Source organism: Anas platyrhynchos, chromosome 3 (assembly GCF_047663525.1).
Source record: "Anas platyrhynchos isolate ZD024472 breed Pekin duck chromosome 3, IASCAAS_PekinDuck_T2T, whole genome shotgun sequence".
Classification (NCBI taxonomy): Eukaryota; Metazoa; Chordata; class Aves; order Anseriformes; family Anatidae; genus Anas; species Anas platyrhynchos.
This window is the reverse complement of record NC_092589.1, coordinates 59,257,021-59,276,105: the sequence shown is the minus strand read 5'-3', so window position 1 is coordinate 59,276,105 and position 19,085 is coordinate 59,257,021. Positions and strand designations below refer to the sequence as shown.

Below are 19,085 nucleotides of genomic sequence, written 5' to 3'. Positions count from 1 at the left end.
GCAAGTGTTCAGCATAGTGGCACTCCAAAACCTGCTGACTGGTTTATAGTTTACAATTCAGTATAACAGTAGGTGCTTATCCTCACATTACTGCCTTTTATTCGGGAGATATGAAACCTTTATACTAGTTGGTTAAATGAGCCTCACAGATTCAGTATGAATGCACATCATGCAGCAAAGTTAGAGGGAGTTGCTTGGGGTGAGTAAATGAGTCAGCAGCAGGGCTGAAAACACTCAAGCAGCCCTTGGAGGTAATCGTTCTTGTCCATTTGGTCACCAAACTGTAGTAAGTGCTTGCTTAAGTGCTTGACTGCTGTTGAACCTTGAGCTTTTGAGGACATCAGGGTAGCAGATAAATGCTGAGCAGTCTGAGTACAGGCACCCATTTCTTAGTGGAAGGTAATTTGCAGCCAAAGGGTTAACAGTACCTGCTAGAGGACAGGCAGCAGTTGAATCTCATTGTCTCAGCCCTGGGCCTTTCTCTAAGGCATTTCAGGAAAAAAAGGCCAGGACTAGTTCAGAGGATCCAAAATGTTGAAACAGAAGTTTATTTTGCCAGTGTGGCAAAAATAACTGTATATCTATTTACATTGTTTGGGAAACTTTCATTAGGTGGTGATCCCAGTCCTCTTCATCAGGATGAAGTATTTGAGTGCTAGTGGTGGTTATTGTGGCTCTACAGTGTCCTGCTGGTGCCAGACATGAAATGGTCATGCAAGCCCTGCAAACAGTCCCTGCTTTATAATGCTGTCAGAGACACTGCCTTTATGGAAGCAGATCCATTTTTTTCTCTCCTTTCTTCACACTAAGATTTGTACAAAGACACTCCCAAGAACTCTGTCTATATTGAGAGGGCACCAGGCAAACTTGTGAGCTTGGGCTCTTGAATTTGGAAGATGCAGGCACATGATGTTAATGGCACTGCTTGCTGTGCATGAAATTAATCATGTATGTATGTCTTTTGCAGAGCCAAGTCTATGATGAACTGTCAGCCAGTATAAAACAGAAGAAGGGCAGATTTTACAGTTGCTGTGGATGCCTGATATCAGCTCCTCTGGAAACATTCAAGGATATTTTTGGTTCAAGATTAAGGAGTCACTAGATAAATTATTAACCAACTGAATCCTACTTATTTTATGTATATTAGAAAACTGCACTATTGAAACAATATTCTGCACTCAGGGCTGTCAGTGGATATTCACACATTGCTCTTAATGTGTTGTTTCTTTCCTAAAGCAAAATTAGTTTAGATGTTTTAAACATGAACCCGATTTTGCATCTTCATTTGCAGCATTTTTTTCCCCAATATTGACAGGATGTGAATTTTCTTTCTACAGTGAAGCTGCAGGCCTGGATTCTTGGTCTTTAGCTATGCTACCATACAAAATATGTCATTATATTGGTCTAAAAATTTAATAAAAAAGCCACCCTTGATTTGAGCCTATGCAGACCACTTGCAACAGACCAAATGCTGCCACTGAGTCTCATGCAACATTTTTGGGAATCTGGCTGAGATTATCTGAAGAGTTCTTAATTTCAAATTTGTTTAGTTTATAAAGAAAGAAATGCAAACAGAGAGGAGACAATGCCTTAAAACAGAGAAGAATGCCAGGTTACTCACATAAGAAAAACTTTTGTTCCCTCGTCTCCATTTCCAGCTGGATCTCTGAGCAAAAAATGCCAGTTTAAGAATGGTTGAAATCTTTGCTAAGACTGCCCCCACCCCAGCTTCTGAATGCCTTTTGATAATGCTCCACAGCTTCCTAAATAATGAAGCAAAAGAATTCTCCTGAATGCTCCTGGATGACCTGCGCTGCACAAGGGAAGGAATGGCTGATTTTATCATGCAGTGCTTTCCTAGCTCTTATCTTAGAACATGTAATGTCTCATTTTTCCATCTACATATTGTTATGGTGATCCCTGTTTTCCTCCCTCCTTCCCTCCCTCCCTCCCTCCTTCCCTCCATCTCTCACTCCTTTCCTTTCTCCTTCCCTCCCTCCCCCTCTCCAGTGGTCATAAAGTCAAAGGGAGAAGGAACCTTTAAGAAGTGGTGTAATTATTAACTAATTTTGATCTTGGGAAGGAGGGTAACCAGAGTATTTCCTGTTTCCTATAATTAAGGACTCAAGACTTCGTTCTGCCACACACACACACACATTGTTTATTTTTAATGTACTCTCCATGGAATATAATCCACTGCTTTATTTCTATATCTTAGGCCAAATTCGTAATTGGTGTAAACAGCTGCTGCTCAACTGACAAGTCCTAAAATGGGGACAGAGAAAAAATAAGGTTATAAGGTTTCATCTGCTTACAGAAGGAATGCATTTGTCCTATTTGTTCTTTCCCTTCACCTCCCAGTGATCTTGGGGATAAGACCAGTGGAGGCAGGGGAGTCTCTGAACTACTCTGAAGCAGAATGATTTGGTCATACAAACTGAAAAGAACTGGAAAATCTGTGTATCCATGGGGCAGGTCAAGGACACTCAGCTGCAGAAAATAAGATGAACATATGTCCTGCTGGTAAAATTTCCCCACAGACTGTAAGAGCTGGTGCCTGCATAAGAAATCTAAGTCTCTGTAAATATTGGGGTGGAAAAATGAGATCCTATAATTTACAATGGCCTAAATAATTGCATTGTAATATTCCCATGCAAGTCACTGAACGTATGTTGGATCTCAGTATACAGTGAAATGCATGAAGTTTTTATTGCACTTTATGTGATATCTGTGTCTTCCTGTGTGTCTAAATGCAGGATTAGCTGAACCATTTTTTGAACAGTTCATCTTTTTTGATCCCTAGTTGAATTCATTGCTATTGAGAGCTGTCACATCATTGAACACAGAACGCCAACGCCTTCTGTCACAGTTAAGCTGTCATTAATGCAGGTTTGGTACCGGAAATAGTAAAGTGATATGGTTTTAGAAATGGGTGCTGATGACTACCAGTCAGAGGAGGACATGAGCGTGACTGTAAGTTCTCCTTCTACTGCTTCTTCATGTTGTTATCTCCACTTTCCATCACCTAGGGCAGTGAGTTTGTAACAAGGTGTAAATATACTTCCCAGTCATGCTTTCTCAAACAAGAGGCTTGAAGAGTGGTAATACAGAATACCCACTTCTTGGTTTTCCATATGAACACTGCTCAAATATATATATATACATATATATACAAAATATTTCATTTTATTTGACACTAAAATGTTTGTTTGCCCATTGTGTTGCCTGTAAAGTAACACATTTGTGAGGTTTAGTTCCAAGAAGAGTCAGATTTGCTCAGCAGCACAAATCTGTGTGCAGTGTATAAATATTTATCCATTTTAACAGCTCTTTCACAATGATGCTTGTGACTTTGACTGTCACCTGCCCATATTTGCGTAATTTCTCCTTTCAGTCTGTATGTTCATTTTTGCAGCTGAAGTCACTTCTTCTCTTTTACCCCTCAAACACTGAAGTTACTTATCAGCAAAATTAAGCCCTGCCCCATTTAAAGTTAGAACAGAACAATACTGATTTCATAAGAAAGACGAGAAGAACCCTGAAAGCAGCAAAACCAAAGTGAAGCTCAGTAACCGTGACTGAACAGCACAGAATTCTGTTGCATCCTGTCTTTTTGGTTGCAGCATAGGTGATTGAAGTGCATGAATTAGTGCCAACTACAGACTTTTTACTTAATAAATAAAAACAGACAGATCAGAAAACTTTGGCTGCATAACTAGCATTTTTCCACTACATTTGAGGAGATTTAGCTCTGGGTTTCTACTAGGATTTGATAAACAATGGGACAGCCAAGAAGTATGACCTCATTGACATACTGCTGCCCTGGTGATGGGGACATCCAGGGATGCTTCCAGCAGCTGCATCCTTTTAACAGCACAATTCTCAGCAGTATCTGAAATAGAGAAATTTTCAGAGGTGCAATGCAAAGTAATTCACCATTCAGCCATATCCTCAAATCAGAGGACTTGGTTATGTGGACCATTCTGAAAACAAGGAGAAATGCTTCTTCATCCTGCTGCTCATGAAATGCTGAAAGATTAACTTCACAGTTTATGTGGCTCTATTCAAAAATAAAGATATTGATACTTTTTTTTTTTTTTTTTTTTTTTTTTTTTTTCCCATAGGTTCTCTTTGTAGACTATTTAACCTGTAGATTTGTGGTGGTCACAGGTTAGAAATTATTGTTCTGGAAAATGTTAGTTGGTTCCTTCCCTTGTCTGCCTACCATCTCAGAAGTCTGACAAGTGTGAGGTACTAAGTAAGAGTATTCAGGGATGCTGAGAGTACCTGCACTGTGAAATCTGTTATTATTCTTCATGTTTTGTAGTGATTTTTGTTGTTAATAGAAAATCTGGTCATTTAAAAAAATGATTTAGAATGGTAAGGAATCCAAATTAGCAGAGGTCTCTTTCCAGTATTGATTTACTCTCTGAGGGTCATTCCGGAACACATTTGTTACAGATACAATCCACAAATTCACAATAACACATCAGTCACCGAGCCTTTTATATTGGGAGATGCAATTGAAACTCTGCAATATAATTCAATAAAATTACTAGCCGTTTTATCTACTCATTTAAACTATAGTCTACTCAGATTCTGCAAGTTGAATTGCTAAGAGATATTCTTATTTTTGAACTTCTGAGTGTTCTTATTTCACATAAAATTGTTTTATTATTGTTACCCCCAGAAAATAAAACAAAATAAAAGGTTGTGGTGAAGTTGGAATAAAATACAATCTTAGATCAAAGTGGAAAGCATTGATGGTGTTGTTAATTTTATATTTGAAAATGTGTGTATTTACACACACGTGTATCCTTTTTCCAGGGGCCAGCAGTTGTGTCTAAGACTACAGTTAGAAAGAAAAGGTTCCAGAAGATCATCTCAGTATATTGTGTCTAGTTCTAGGGAAACCCAGCTTTTCCTTGACTGTACAGGGTTGCTGTATATCTTGCCACTGCTGGGAAGTAACATGTCTGAGGCTCTGCAGACTTTAGTAGATCACTGCAGCTGCCTTGTCCCCATGCTGGCCCTGTGCTGCAGGACCCACAGTGAAAGCCTGGGGGCCATGGGATAATGAGAGTCCCCAGAAACCAAAAGGATGAACTACCCAGGCAGTGGAGGCTGGCACTGGGAACCACCAGGGACTTAATGTGGAGCTACCTCATGGCTGATTTTGGTAGACATAATTCTGTTACGCCACCGAGGGTAGTGTGCAGGTGTCCCCTGAGTCATGGGAGGAATACGGAAAAACTGAGGGGATGTGGAGCATCAATAAAAGCTTTAGAAAGGAAAGCTTGGTGAAATGGGAAGGTAAGGAGCAGCGGTGCTGCTCCTGGGGCATACCACCCCTTCCACGTGTTTCGCAGTCCTTACTTCTGGATAGTAACAGACAGTTTTGCTGCAGAAAAAATACACAGTGTTGCCCTGGCCTTTGTGTCTCTGTATGCAGTTGCCTCCTTTGTGCATAGCCATAACTGCACACACACTCACACATGCACATAGAGCTATACATAGAAATAGGTATTGCTGTCTGTGTCCAGTGCAGCCCATCTCCTAACTGACAGGATCAAGGGATGGTTGCTTTAATCCCACATTAGCTACTCTTTAGTTTACTCTCTATTTATCTTCTCAAGGTGGAGAACATTCAGGTCATGCTATGGACTGTATAGGAAATTTGCATGAGATTTACCTGTACAAAAAATTTGAGCATCCCTCTCTAATATCAGTAAACCTTGATACATAATACACATGCTCATGTAAACCTGTTTCATCCACTCTAGCAATATTTGATCTGGAAAGTAGTACTGTGTTCCCTGAGGGAAATCAGACACCTGCTCTCTGCTAAGGATGAAATTTAAAGGAACAACATTATTTACTGTTAATTCTCTCCGTTTACCAGAGAGTCTTCTTTTTTAGAATTAATGAATAATGGTTGAAATCTGGTCCTGCTATAAAATAACCATGGGGACTATATAAATGTGTTTTGCTTGCATTTTTTATTTTTAGTTTTTATTTTTATTTTTACAAGCAAACTATAAAACATTTTTTCAAGAAGTTTTGTTTTGCTAGCAATAGTTTTCCACTGCAGAGAATAATGAATTACAAGTTCCAAAATGAAATGGAGCCCTGGAGCTCCTTCATCTTTGCCCTTGAAACTTCTGAAAAGTTTGAATCAAGGTCTAAAGGAAAGTTTCCTCCCCCTTCCTTGCAGCTGAGCTTTTGAGAATCACATACACACTTTTCTATTTTTACTTTCTAGCCTGGGCCCATTTCCAATTTTAAAACTGTGGGATTCCTGCACTCCTACATATGTGAGACCCAGACTGAACTCAAAGGATGGGCCAGTTTACCCTCCTTTTCCTCCCAACCAGCTTAGTTTCATAACAGTGCACAATTGAAATTGGAGACCACTTGGGTTTCCTTACTTTGAAAAAGCTCAGAAGAAACATTTACAACTCCTAATGAACGACTGCAGAGAGGAGTTGAAATTAAGTCAGCAGAGATCACGATTTGTTTTGGCTCAGATCCTAATCCAGTTTATAATCCAAGGTCTGGAGTCCCAGTACCAGGTAGGTGTGGATTGTCCTCCCTGTGCTCTCTTAGAGCCATTAAGTGCTTTTGTGTATTTTCTCTGCTCTGTAAAACATCACTGCAGCAGCAAACTCTCTGTTATTTGAGGAAGAAAGGTATTGTCAATGCCTCTTGCCTTGCAAAGGATGATGAGCTTGATCTACGAGCTGGTTTGGTGTGGGGGAGGAAGGAGAGGGGAGCTTCCCTCCCCCAGCTGCTGTTTGTCTGACGCAGAGCTTGTACTTCAGTTGTTATCAGCTGCTTTGGTAAGATCACAATGTGCTCGAATTGCTCTGAAGGTTAAAATATGTTGACTGGATTTTCTTCAGCTACCAACGCAAAAGGCTAGCTAATAGCATCACTGGCTGTCAAAAGCAGCCAGCCCCTGCATTTCTCATGGTAATGAAACACTCTAGAGTTTTTCATGGCTTATATACATCATGATACCTGTGCTGTGTATGTCACATCAAGGATAGGAACAACAGGCATGCCAGCCAATAGATCCATCATGGTTGGAAACAAACACACTAAATTACCTCTTTCTGTGAATTACTTGGTTTGTATTGATTTGTGATGATGATTAGAGGGAGATGAGGACTTAATTTTGGCCTTTTTTTTTTTTTTTCTCCTAGTCCTTCTGTGAATCTCAGCTTCTGTAACAGATACCCTGCTGTTTGCTTCAGTGACCTCCTGACTGTCTTCAAATCCCATTTCAAGAGTGATCTTTTCTCCCTGGCCTCTGACTCCTATAAGTCTGTCTCATAAAACAATCAAATCGCACTCCCTAATCCTTCCAGTTTCCCATGCTAAATTCTTCTCTTTAAAACTCTATTTTCTTTTGTCTCAGCATTTGGTATCTGTGATTGCAAACTATCTAAAAATAGGTGTTACACAGCCATCAGCCCCTCTCCCTGAAAAGTTCAGCCGTGGGGCATACACAGTGTATACTTCAGCTGAGTTCCTTTTGCCAAAAGTGTTTTGAAATGATATCTCATCTGCCAGCAAAGTGCCTTTAAATGCGTGCTAGACTGGGATGTGTTTTCTTCCACAGTACTGTTTACATTGTTATACACTCTTTGGGATACTTATTTGTTGAGATGGGATACATCCAGGAATATCAGTTTTCAGGTAAGGAAGCTCTTAGATAGAATTTAAAGGACCATGTACTTAAGTCAGTTGTCAGCATAATTCGTATTTAAGGCCATTCCTATGAATCCATATTCATATTCATATGCAAGGTGAATATAGCCCGAAGGAACATCCTATCTTTCATACATCTACTCTGTCCCAGCATAACTTACAGAACAGTCAGTGGGTAAGACATTTCCTTGCAAGATGAAACATATGCCTTCAAATCCCCTTGTGCTGAGGAGGGATTTTAACCTGAGTTTTGTTCAGCCTCCATAAAATCCCTAGTAGCAACTCTACTGTGAAAAAATGTCACTTCTGCTGCTTCCTTCAGTATCAGTGTGGATTTAGCTCTTTATTTCCTTTGTGTTTATTGCATGTGCCTGTAAATGAAATGCTTCAGAAATGTCAGAACAGTTCACTTAGACTTTCCATTTTCTTTTTCTTTGGTTGAAAGTGTTGGGCAAAATACAACCTTTGCTATCAAGTCATTTTGGCTTTCCTGGAACAACTTATTAAGAATACGTGCCCAGTTTTACCAAGAAACTGTAGTCATAAACTAGAAAAAAGGCAGAACAACATCAACAACAGCAAAATCCTTGCAGTGATCTATGATGAAATTTAACCTCTTCTCAGCAGAATTATCTTGTTTCTCTTAGCAAGGTTATCCTTTCTTTACCACACAAAGACTCTCAATTGGTTATTTAGAAGTACTGTTTCAAATCCCACTAGTGCTTAGCTCTGTCCTCATTTGTCTGAAGCAAATAAATTGACTTTTGGCCTTCTGCTTAACTTTAAAAGGCCTGTATAGAGAAAAAATGTTCAGTGGTCGTTATTGCAATCAACATAGATCAAAGTGTTCTTGATCTAAATAACCCTTCCCATTAGGTGGAGAGTTTCTGCGGGGCTACAATTGTATGGCAGGCAGGAATTAATTTCTTTCATGGGTGCTCTATGTACAAATATATCACAACACTAAACTGTTGCAGGCCAAAACCCTTTAACATAGGTATGAAAAATTATTATATTTGTATTTAAGCTACCTATGAGTTGGTAAAGTGTATGTTCATATGGCACCACATAACTCTATGAGATGATCCTGCAGTTAATATAGATCTGCAGAGGTTTTGCCGTGCATTGAGAGTCTGAGCAAATAGAGGAACAAGAGCTGTCTGCAGCACTCTCTGGCAGCATCATTTAAAGCTCACAGACATTCACGGTGAGGAAGAACTGAATCATTAACTCTTGTGTGAGATTCTGAGGGAGAAAAGAGAAATTGTGTCTATCTGCAGTGTTTTAGAGATTCAATTAGATACTCTTTTTGGGAAAGTAAGATTTCTAGGCCTCTTATAAATAGAAGGCCGCATCTCAGCTTGATTACTTCAAACAGCTTCCTGCAACCTCCCACTAGGAAGATGAGCAATTAGTATAATCACAGCAATAAGTCAAAGATACTTAACATTGTAACTTGTGTAACAACTTTCGCTTTCTTGGTTCTCTGCTGAGCTATAGGAAAATAGCAGTTTTATGTATGGTCTTATAACTAAAAACACACTGTCCAACTACATAATGTCCTTCTTTTCTTGCCAAAGTTAATTTCATGCCATGAAATGGTTCAACAATGTTGCAAGGTACTGTGGCTAGGTGGGAGCTTTTTAATATGAAGTACAGTCATGCAGATGGAAATGTTGCCAAAAAAAAAATGGAAAGCAAGAACTCTCATTGTGAGTCAAATTGGTAGTAATAAAGGTGAATCATGAGAAGATTCCACCCCATATTCCATCAGGAATACTCCAAGAAGCCAAGGGCTGTGGTAAGGGAATAGAAAGGTTTTTGAAAAACATGAAAAAAGAATGAACTAGCACCCTCTTTTGGCTAATTGGAAAACAGTACTAGGAACTGGTATTGGTTAAACTGCAGGTCCTGAAACTCCTCCTCCTCTCACTTATTAGTCCATTATGCTGTTAGATATTGTTTATGCACAAAGCTGTTGTGCCTCCATTGAATGTAGGTGGTATTTCTAAATACAGATCATCCAGTCAAATCAAGATTTTGCACCTCAGAATTTAAGCTCTATGTCCATGCACACTCTACCTTTACTAGTTTTGCAACAGATAACATTTTCTAGTACAGAAACCCCAGAGATGTGTGCAACATCATCCCAACACAGCATCTGTAGGAATAAACTAAATGTAGAAAGAATACATTTGGTACATTTTGGAATACATTTGATACAACTTTGCTATGGGTCTGAAAGAACATTATGTTATGACATGGCAAAGGACAGTTTAATTTTTTTTTTGAAAAGAACTGATGAAAAATATCTGCTTTTGAAAACCAAAGAATGTTTAAGATTAGGCTGACCACTTCTTGTTTCTGTAAAATTGTCAGACTGGTGACAAAATTTAATCATCACAGAAGCCATTAATACTTCACTGTGATTTCTAGAAGTACCTGCAATTTTTATTTTTATTTTTATTTTTATTTTTATTTTTATTTTTATTTTTATTTTTATTTATTTTTATTTTTATTTTTATTTATTTTTATTTTTATTTTTATTTTTATTTTTATTTTTATTTTTATTTTTATTTTTATTTATTTTTATTTTTATTTTTATTTATTTTTATTTTTATTTTTATTTTTATTTTTATTTTTATTTTTTTATTTTTATTTTTTTATTTTTATTTTTTAATTTCTATTTCTATCTCTACTATTTCTATTTCTATTTCCATTATTTCTATTTCCATTTCTTTTTCTATTTCATTTCATTTCATTTCTATTTTTATTTCTATTCTTATAAGTAATAAAGGCTATACAGTTGGACTAGTATTCTACCTCTCCAGTGGAACTGTTTTGAAAAAGCTGGTTGTAACTAGCAGAAACTTTGTGGTAAAAATTTTTCTTTACCCTCTAATTTCATAGAATCATAGAATGGCTTGGGTTGACCTTAGAGGTCATCCAGTTCCACCCCCCTGCCATAGGCATGGATACCACCCAGAAGATCAAGTTGGCCAAGGCCCCTTCCAGCCTCACTTTGAACACCTCCAGGGTTGGGATAACAACAATTTCTCTGGGAAACCTGCTCCAGTGATTCACTACCCTTCTATAGTGAAGAAATTCCTCCTAATGTTTAATCTAAACTTAATCTAAAGAGTCTTTCTCTATCTTTTTTTATAAGACCCCTTTAAGTACTGAAAGGCTACAGTGAGGTCTCCCTAGAGCCTTCTCTTCTTCAGGCTGAACATCCTCAGCTCTCTCGGCCTTTCTTCATAGGGGAGGTGCTCCAGCCCTCTGATCATCTTTGCAGCCCTCGTCTAGACTCTCTCTAACAGGTCCATAGACTTATTGTGCTGGGGGCCCCAAACTTGGACACAGTACTCCAGGTGGTGCTTCATGAGGGCAGAGTAGAGAGGGACAATCACTTCTCTCAACATGTTGGTCATTCTTCTTTTAGTGCAGCTCAGGATGCAGTTGGCCTTCTGGGCTGCAAGCACACACTGCTGCCTCATGTTGAGCCTTTTGTCTACCAGAACCCCCAAGTCTATCTGCAGGGCTGCTCTCAATGAGTTCTTCTCCCAGACTATACTCCTGTCTGAGGTTGTCCTGACCCAGGTGCAGCACCTTGCACTTGGACTTGCTGGTCCTCGTGAGGTTCACATGGTCACACTTCTCCAGCCTGTCTAGGTCCCTTAGAATATTCTTTCTTCCTTCTTTGGTATCAGCTACATCACTCAGCTTGGTGTCATCTGCAAACTTGCTGAGGGTGCACTCAATCCCACTGTCTATGTTATTAATGAAGATATTGAAAAACACCAGCCCCAGGACAGATCCCTGAGGGACATAGCTCATTACTGGCCTCCTCTTAGACATAGAACCATTGGACATTGACCACTACTCTCTGGGTACAGCCATTGAGCCAATTCCTTATCCACTGAATGGTCCACCCCGCAAATTCAAGTCTTTCCAATTTAGAAATAAGATGTCATGTGGGACTGTGTCAAAAGTCCAAGCAGATATTGATCAGTTTTCTCTTGTCTACTGATACAGTCACTCTATCACAGAAGGCCATGAGATTGGTCAGGCACAATTTGCCTTTGGTTAAGCCATGCTGGCTGTCTTGAATCAAGTCCTTGTTTTGCACATGCCTTAACATTGCTTCCAGGACTTTCTGTTCCATGATCTTGCCAGGCACAGAAGTGAAGGTCACTGATCTGTAGTTATCTGGGTCTTTCTTTCTACTCTTTCTACTCTCTCAGGAACTTGAGAGATGTGGGAAACCTGACCACCAATGAAGACTGAAGTAAAGAAATTAAGTACTTTTGCCTTCCCCATGTCTGTTTTTACCAGTTCTCTGTCTTCATTTGTCGGAGGTGGTACACCCTCCTTAGACTTCCTTTTGTGGCCAATGCACCCACAGAATCACTTGTTATTCCTTGTATCCATTGCTAAGTTTACTTCTGTCAGTGCCTTGGTTTTCCTGATCCCATCCCTGCACATCTGGACAGCATTTCTGTACACTTCCTGGGGCACATGGCCCTGTTTCCACTGTCTGTGCCATTTCTTCTTTTGCCTAATTTCATCCTTGCCTATAATTTTAAAGAGCATATTGTTTCACCAGATAATCCAGAAAACACTGATCCAGTTCACATGCTGCCATGTTATAGCATCAGCTCTGATACCTACCAATAGGTGATACACAACCGTCATCATGCTGATGACTGGGGAAAGATCATCCAAGAAAAGACAGAGGTTTGTGCTTTTTCCAATGTTGTACTGGCTGATCTACATGCCAGGGATTAAGAATGTTTTTATAGGTCTTCCTAATCTATATTTATACCCACCTTGTGCTCCATGACTCGACTATGAAGAGGACTTTCACTGGGAAAAGGGAAGACTGGTATTGCCAGATTTTTGAACCTGCAGACACAATACTATTAACTGCAAAGTTAATACTCTTAATACTCTCAGAAAATGTGAATATGTGCTACAAAGTCCAAAACATTTTTAAAGCTGCCAATGCTGCCTTTCACTTCTTATATCTACCCTTGCAAACATTCAGGTGAAGGGTTCTCACAGACCTTTGAATCTATACAGCTCACTGTAGAATTGTTATGCTCCCCCTGTGAGTGACACTGTTATCTGTGAAATCCCTGCTTGGCTCCTTTGTTGGTACTGGCCTGCTGGGCAAGACCAACAACATCTTGCCAGTGCTGCAAGAATTTCTGAGGTGTGTGGAGGAAATACCGAGTGACCAGAACAACAGTAGGTTTCCATGGCACTTTGTCCCATGTTCAGAACATCCTGATTCAGAAGCATCATCCTGCATCACTTTCTAGGAGAAGGTTCACCTAATTAATGAAACTAATTAAATGTCCAACACATTTCTGAGTTAGACAGCTGTTCCTTTTTAATTTACACAAAATTAATAAAGTGACTGTGCGGGCACTTCAAATGCTCAGACTTTTTTTCCCCACTTGACAGCTTGATAGTGTTATTTTAAGGCACATTCCTACCCTGCAGACAGATTAACTTGTAAGGGTTGAGGTGCTGGGTGATTGTCCTGTTTTTGGCTGGGATAGAGCCATTTTTCTTCAAAGAGGCTTGTATGATGTTGTGTTTTGGAATTATGATGAAAATAGTGATGATAGTACACTGATGTATTTGTTGCTTTTTAGTTGTTACACAGCATCAATGTCTTTCCTGCTTCTCACGCTACCCTGCCAGCAAGAAGACTGGAAGCACATGACAAGTTGGGAGGGGATGCAGCCAAGACAGCTGACTCCAGTTGATCAGGGAAATATTCCACACCATGTGACATCATGCTCAGCTATAAAAGCTGGGGGGAGAAAAGAAGGGAGGGGATATTTGGAGAGATGGTATTTGTCTTCCCAAGAAACTGTTAAGTGCAATGAGCTCTGCTTTCCTGGAAATGGCTGAACATCCACCTGCTGATGGGAAGTAGGGAATAAATTCCTCATTTTACTTTGCTTGCACACACAGCTTTGCTTTACCTAGTTAACTGTCTATCTCAACCCACAAAGTTTTCTCACTTTTACCTTTCCAATTCCTTCGTTCATCCCACTTGAGTGTAGAGAGTGAGTGGCTATGTGACGCTCAGCTGCCTATTGCAGTCAAACCACAACAGACTGGTGCTAAGAACTTTTTCATTCAGAATGTGTGAAATGACTCAATGGTATACAGATCTGCAATAGCCTGAATCTGCTAATTTCCCAGACTGAAGAAGCTGAATGTCTGCTTATAAACCTGGAATCAGCAAGAGATAAATAAATTTACTGCTTGAAGAGGAGACCAGAATGGGGATAGGAAGGAGGCAGAATGGTGTTTCAGTCCTGTTTGAGGAGCTCCATTTTTTTCTGCCAGAAGCTTGCATAGAAAGGGATGTGCAGTTTCATGCTTTTCACACTGAAATGCTTTTGACTGTATTACCCGGGAGAACCCTCAATGTGGCCTCCTTACTGTGGAAGAATTTCTTCCAGAAATCTGTTCAAAGGTACAACAAGGATGTGACTCTGTCATCTTGATATCCTTACCAGCTCCCAAGACTGAATCAAAATAAGAGAGCAGAGTTCATCCATTTTTCTCCTGCAGTAACTTGCAATTTCTCCAATATATTTTTCTCCTTTCTGCACATGTCAGGCACAGCACAGCTTGCTGCTCTTGCTGCTGACACAGATCCAGCATGAGCTGGAGGGCATATAATCAGAGGTTTATCTTCAGGTCTGCAGTTAGATAGCCCCTCATAGATGTCAAGGACATTTGTTCCTCCTGCCTTCATGGCTTGACAAAAAGAATATCAGAATAGCAATTCTTCCAAGGAAAATGCCCAACAACTTCTGCTATGCAGCAGTGTCACTTGTAGACTTTTCAGACATGGCATAGGAAACCTGTCATCGATTTTTCACACTCAACATTCAACAGAGAGAGGCAGTGCACCCTGCATGGTGCTTGGAAGGTCTCTTGCTTGAAAAAGGGGAAAGAAATCACAGAAGCCTTCAAGCTTCTTGGGTCATTTTAACTACCACTTGTGAGGATGCAGAAGAGCAGTGTTATTACTTTTTTTTATATATATATATATATATATATATATTTTTTTTTTTTTTCCCACAGCCTCTAAATTTCTCTAATTCAGTAGAAGATATATAAGGAGCCTTGCAAATCCCATATTTATTTATTTATTTATTTATTTATTTATTTATTTATTTATTTATTTATTTTTCAGACAAATATCTTTATTCCAGGCTATGTAATCAATGTGTTGAATTCAGTGGGAATTGTCAGGAGAATAAACTTTTACTTGCACTTTTAAGTGAATACATCATAATTTAGCTGTATATCAACTAGTCTGGTAAGAGCAGTCATTCTATCCACATTACCACATACTTTCTGAAATTCACCTCTTATTGTAGTTTGTCTCAGGGCAAGCTCCAAAGGAACCAGAAATGGGCCCAGCAGGTGCCAGCCACTCTCAAGCACACACCTGCTTACTTTACCCAGAGAACACATACTCTTGTGTGAATTTATAAATGGGGGGTGAGAAGGGCAAGGGAACTTTCCCCCCCCCAGCTAAATTCTTACTTCTACTTGTCTACCTCCTGCTCCTATGTGTTAAGCAGGCATCAAGGCTACACATATGTGCCATGTCCCACTCCACTGCCTACCTTGCAATCTTGCACAAGAAGGCATCCTCTTCCACATATCCCAGCCTTGCTCTCATCCATCACCTGAACCGGTATGGTGCATTGTACAGTACAAAGGGAAAAACTCTGTACTAAGATGAATCCAGAGCTGTATAATCTAAATGTTTGACACTGCCAGTTCTTGTTCAGATGGGTAATTTATATATATATATATATATACATATATATTTTTTTTTTTCACATGAACAATCTCACTAGGTTCAGTAAGACAGAACAATAGTAGAAAGATAGGATGGAGAAAAAGGTGTTCAAAGGAGTAATGTTTGTTATTACATTAGAGTGACTTGGGTTCTTTAGTGTTCACAAGCTTGAGCATTACCCTTAGTGGAAAGGAGGAGATTGCAAGCCAGAGCTGATGCATAGTGGTAGTGACTGTAGGTCAAAGTCAAATGGCAAGTGCCAGGCAAAAGGCATCTACACTCCTTATACAGTGAAGAGGAATGTATTTCTGGAGGACAGATACTTGCTACTTGGTTCAATTCATTATCAAGAAGCTCCACAGTAAAACAGGATGTAAACTTGATGCCATTAGCTAGGATATGAAAAGACATGACTGATAAAGGACAGATTATTTTTGCATTCAAGGTCAAGTGGCATTTAAAGAGCTGTTCTGCAGACACAGTGGAAAATTACAGAAACAGATTTTTTTTTTTTTTTTGCCACTTCAGCCTTTTCAGCTCTACAGAAAAACTGGAAAGGTAAAAAATCTTGTGACTGTACTCTCATTCTGTTAGCATTCTGGGCTCATGTTACAGGTTTGCTGTTTTCTTTAAAATTATTTTAAGGGATGAGTTTTGTGGGACGTGGAACATGGAGGTTTGTCCATGCTGAAGGTTCAACCTTTGTTCTTTCATGATGCATGAGTGGCAAGCTTAGCACTCAGCCTCTGCACAGGCACAGACGTATTTCTCAACACTGACCTGAGAGGCTTTCTCTCAGAAAGATGTGTTCAGCCTCCCTGCTCTCCCAGTCCTTGGCCTTTCAGATGAGACTGCCAACAAATTATTGCTGAACACTTGGCAGACAGCAGTAACTTTCAGTCCCTAGCTTATAATAATGCAAAATCGGTATTCTGCTGTCAACCCCTGGTTTATAATAATGCAAAATCGGTGTTCTGTTGCTAGGAATGTCTTATTCATAATGTGCCACATCCAAATCACTTGAATGTGAGGCTGTGGTGATGCACATCAGCTAATCTGCCAGAAATTGCCTCATAAAGGTGCAATTTGCCATACTGGTAACATGTAATTTATGAAGTCTCCTTTTCAGACCCAAATGTAGGTTGGCTTATTCTGTAAAGGTTTAGAAAGATAAACTCTCAACCAGCAATAAAATTAAAAGGGAAATAGTCACCTAATTCTATACAGCACCACTGAAAATTCCCATCTGTTATTGCTTAAACAATATGTCTTCATAAATGCAAAATGGATTCAAATAGGTTGTGTTCTCTCTCTCTGTCTTCAACCCTCCCCCCCCCCCCCACCCCCAATTTTTCTCTCTCATGGTCTATTAACTTACTTTCTGGAAAAATGTAGGGATGATATCCAGGGTCAGGACTGGCCTTATCCACTCACGCAGTAGAGATTCTGTTCCCACTCCCACCAGTGTCCTTTAGCATACATTCAATTAACCTCTGTTAAGAACTGGGTATGCAGCAGTGTGTAGGCAGCTGAAAAGCTCCTTTAGTTGTTTTGCATTCTGTCATCAAATGAGGATAAATACAGAGCATGACCTGACCCTCCAGGGCACTGGACTAAATCTAGTAACATATAAACTGGAATTTTTCTGCATTTGTAGCTGACTCTGACACCTGAATTCTTAAAAAATAATTCTCCAACTAATAGGATTTTCCCAACATTATTTAACATGGATGTGTGGTCATGCACATGTACACATTCACATACATGCTGTATTATATTTTGTTTGAAAATTGTAAATGTTTTTATGAGAAAACAAACAAACAAACAAACAAACAACAATATCAAACTTTGATATAAAAATCTATAACAACTATCATGGAAATGTGTAGTGGTCTGGATTACATTTATCCCTGTAGTAAATCAATTGACTTCAGTGACCCTCTGTAAAGGGAAGGCAAGACACTTATGAATTATAGATATACCTGTTACTTTGTATCTACTTGTAAATATTTGCTTAAAATGATTTAACATATGATTTTGTTTTATAATTTGTAGAAAAGGCTTCTTACAGAAGTTTCTGGTTATGAAAGGTACCCAGAATTATTAATCTTTTTATGTCTATAGCTTTCCCAGGCATGTGTAATGTGATTGCTTCCTTGCAAATTGCACTCTTACTATATAATGGGAAAATAGTTTTCGTGTTCCCTCATAATCATACGGGGAACATTTTACAATATGTAATACACAGGGCACATCTCTCTGTGGAAACAAAGCCACATACCTCAGTTCATGACCCAGTACACGGTCGATGGGTCTGGTATGACCTGAAATGATATACATTTAGGGTTGTAACATTCCTGTTTAGTTAAAATAAGTCCACCGGTTTGAGTGCAAGCATGCTTTGAAAACACTAGTGATAAATGGATTAAACAGCACATACCAAGATTCTTTGTCTTTTCTTGCCCTTTGCTAGCTCTGTCTCAATATTGTTAAACTGGTTTAAATATGGGAGGAAAATCAGACTTGCTGTAGTCCCTTAAAACAGTATAACAACCGTATTGGGCAAATCCAGGAATACACATGTAATAACAACAAGAACAGTGCTTGTACAGCATTAAGCTCTACATCAGCCTGTATTGGTTTTCAAACATTAGCGCTTTCAACAGGCTAGATTCCCCACTGATTGTAGTGTAATGAAATTTATATAAAGCAAGAAGTTAAATTTATTTCCATACCAAAAAACAGTGGGTTGAGAAAAATGTAAAGTCACTAAAATAATAATGAAACTGAATGGGTGGAAGAACAGCCCTCTGCAGCAGGCCATGTTAATTACCTTTGCAGCTGGGAGATCAATTTGCATATATATTCTTTGAAGTCTGTCAGGTATGAATTGAACCACTGAACTGTTATATTTGATAATCTAGCTCTCCAAAACATTTTTGCTAAAGATGTTATGTTTTCTAGGACTAGTTATTTTTCTATCTCAGAGTAAAGAGCAGTACTTAATTTGTTCCTATATAAACAATTCTGTGTTTGTGACTCCTTGGAGCTCCAGGTTAGCAACATAACCTCATCGAAAGCGTTGGTACCACTGATTAAACACAAAGAGATATATCAAATAGCCTTGACAACCAGTGAAAGCAAGGAAATTAAAACTTTAAGCTAGTGGTGACAAGCATGACTCAGAGGATGTTTAATGAGATATAGAGCTGTTCATCTCTAGGACACATATCACCCCCCCTCCTTTTTTTTTTTTTTTTTTTTTTCTGTACTACTGATGACAAAATTTTTGCCATCTGATGTCTGCTTCGTGACCTGATCAAATCTGATGTGTGGTCCCAGGAACTTCACAAGTTCATTTGGTTTGCTTCATCCGTTACTGTAGCATCTTCATGCCCATGCAGCAAAATTGTTTGCAGTGGATGGTAGCATTTTACTACCTGTAGGCAGCTGTTTCAAGAGAACACCTGAGATTTACAGAGCTCCTGCAAAACCTGACTCTCAGCCTGAGTAATTCAATGTTGTT

General features: G+C 39.1%; 1 protein-coding gene and 2 long non-coding RNA genes across 4 annotated transcripts in view; 2 read left to right on the top strand and 1 right to left on the bottom strand.

The window, feature by feature from the left end:
- LOC106016485 (uncharacterized) overlaps nucleotides 1–1,629 on the top strand; it is a 39,106-nt gene extending 37,477 nt beyond the window's left edge. Inside the window, exon 4 of the long non-coding RNA XR_001189244.5 lies at nucleotides 968–1,629. This is a non-coding gene — a long non-coding RNA (uncharacterized lncRNA). The remainder of the gene's footprint in view (nucleotides 1–967) is intronic.
- Nucleotides 1–1,752, bottom strand: part of LOC106016488 (uncharacterized) — a 60,858-nt gene extending 59,106 nt beyond the window's left edge. The window contains exon 1 of the long non-coding RNA XR_001189248.5: nucleotides 1,622–1,752. This is a non-coding gene — a long non-coding RNA (uncharacterized lncRNA). The remainder of the gene's footprint in view (nucleotides 1–1,621) is intronic.
- Nucleotides 1,753–6,322: 4,570 nt separating this feature from the next.
- The window catches only part of LOC140002189 (uncharacterized), a 178,459-nt gene continuing 165,696 nt past the window's right edge, over nucleotides 6,323–19,085 (top strand). For both annotated transcript variants that reach the window (XR_011808359.1, XM_072035965.1), the window contains exon 1: nucleotides 6,323–6,572. The gene's annotated coding sequence lies outside the window, so the exon portion shown is untranslated. The remainder of the gene's footprint in view (nucleotides 6,573–19,085) is intronic.